Here is a 2652-nt window from a genome sequence, read left to right on the forward strand (position 1 = left end):
ACTTCAAAACATTGGAGTATCCTAAAAGTTAGTCTTGGAGCTTCTTTTTTCTATTCTAGAGCAATCAGTGGTCTCAATTGGAGATGACTATGCTCCCAAGGGACATTTGGCAACTTCTGATAACATTTCCAGTTACCACTGCTGGCATATCATGGGTGGAGGCCTGGGATGCTGCTCAATGTCTTACAACGCACAGGACAGACTTCTAAAGAATTACCCAGCCTCCCATAGCAATATTTCTAGCATTGAGAAATCATAATAGAAGTAAACTAGATAGAAGTAAATGATTTAGAATCATTTTTTGGTGGTCTCATTTACTTCTATGCCTTTAAATATCATTTAAAAATTGATGATTCCCATATTTAAGTCTTTCTTGAATTCAGACCCATAAATGTACTGTCTATTTTTTATCTCAACCTGGATGACTAATAAGTATTCAAAATGTAGTTTTTGCACAAAGATTTCCACATTCTCATTTCTTCCAAAGCATTTCCACTTTCAATAGAAGTCAATATATTTTAAAGCAAAAATATAAAAAATATTCTCAAAGAAATCCATATGTCTTCCACCAGCATTTCCTGTTAGTTCAATCTTCAGACTATATCCAGAATCAAACCTGTATTTGTCAACTCTACCGGTCCGAGCTTCCTCATCTCTTGTTTATGTTAATCAGTAGTCACTGTCTGGGACCCATGCTTTTGACTTCAAATATTTTAATTCAATCTCTCTTCTATGTAATTATTTCTAAACCTAGCACATTTCTAATGCTTATCAGCTTTCAAAACATTACATCATACATATGCTTATCTCATTTGTAATGTAACAGGCATACTATCTTTTATATTCAATTTTTTTGAGTGAGGATTTATATTACTTAAGTTATCTGCACAGAACAGAATGTGGGGTATAGTAAGTGGTTAATAAATTAGTATTTTCTTAACAGTGAAGATGAGTGTAAACTCTGCATTTTATATTTTTAAAATTCCACAACATAAAATTAAATTTTAAGATCAAAATATACCTCTTTTCTTTTAGAAAGTGATGGATTAAAAAATGTAAAATGTTGTTACATTGGATGGAATTATTACAAGTTGAATTTAGTACATATATATTCTGAAAAAAAATAGTTTAGATCACCTCATAGATTATAATAATTGATTTCAACAGCCTATTATCAGCAACAAGACACTTTAGAGACTGGATATTTGTAGATGAACTAAATAGCATAGAAGCTACAAAGGTTTATTTGTGCTTAGCAGCTAAAGCTGATCATGTGTAACTTTAATTAAATGTGGGAAAATGTACTTTCTTAATGCTGCAGGGTAATTGGAAAAGATAAAAACAACATTTGATAATGAAATGTGCCACTTTTTTGTACCAAGAGACAAATGCAAAATGTTTTGAATCACATATTTAATAAGTTGCATTTATTTTCATAGAAAATATGGCCTCAATGCTTCTTCAGCTATCAAAACACCAAGGGGACCTTACATCCCATTGAATATATTACATTCTTATATCGGTAATTATTTCTATCACTAGTATAATAGCTATTCTAATTAAGGTTAAATTTATTGCCAGACTCAAATTATGCTCTTTGAAAAATACAGCTAAAATTCCTCATCATCATTCATTTAAAAAATATCTCATTTTGACATCTGTGCCTCAAGCAAACTGGTAAAATCTCAAATCAAAACGTATTTACATTTTGAAAGACTGATTTTAGGTAAAAAGTAGTTTAGGTGAAAATGTTTAAAGACATCATGTTAACTTATTTTTATTCAAAGTAAAAAGGAGTTTTTATCAAAATGTAATAAATCGGCATGATCATTTACCACGATTTTATTATTTTAATATATTTTCTTTCAGTGAATGTGAAAATAATAAAAATCTAAATTCTTGTTAATCATGTATTTTAATATTTCTCAGGCACAAGATTTAGAAAATACAAGAAATTTACTTTCACTTTCCTTTTACCTAAGAAAGCATCTGATGATAAATGTGTCGATTATGGACTCTAATTTCAAATTATTTTATCATAATCTATTAGTTTCTTAATGCTGTTGTAATAAAATATCGCCAACTGGCTGACTTAAAAGAACAGATTTTTTTCTCCCTCATAGTTCAGGAAGTCAAAACAATGAAATCAACATATCAGTAGTGGTAGTTGCTTTTGGACATCCTGAGGGAAAATCTCTCTTCTAACTTCTAGTGATGTTCAGAAATCTTTGGAATTCCTTGGCTTGTAGATCACTCCAATCTCTGCCTCCACATTCACATGGCTTCCTCCATGTGCATCTGAGTGTTTTTTAAGCGCCCGCTCCTTAAAAGATTCCTTGAATACATTCAGGGCCTGCTCTACTCCAGAATAACCTCATCCTAACCAATTACATTCGCAATGACCTGATTTTTAAATAAGGTCACATTCTGAGGCTTTGGGTAGACATAAACTTTGGAGAACCATGTTAAATTTGGGGGACACTATTCATTCCAGGACAATGTGATTTTTCCAAAACTCATGTCTGTTTCATGTGCAAAATACCTTTACCCCATTCCAACGTCTCCTAAAATGGGAATATATTTTTGAAGCCAAGTAGCCCGTCAATCCCTTTTCTTTCTTTTCTTTCTTTTTTTTTTTTTTTTTTTTTTTTT

This window comes from Cebus imitator, unplaced genomic scaffold, assembly GCF_001604975.1.
Source record: "Cebus imitator isolate Cc_AM_T3 unplaced genomic scaffold, Cebus_imitator-1.0 Scaffold7, whole genome shotgun sequence".
Taxonomy (NCBI): domain Eukaryota; kingdom Metazoa; phylum Chordata; class Mammalia; order Primates; family Cebidae; genus Cebus; species Cebus imitator.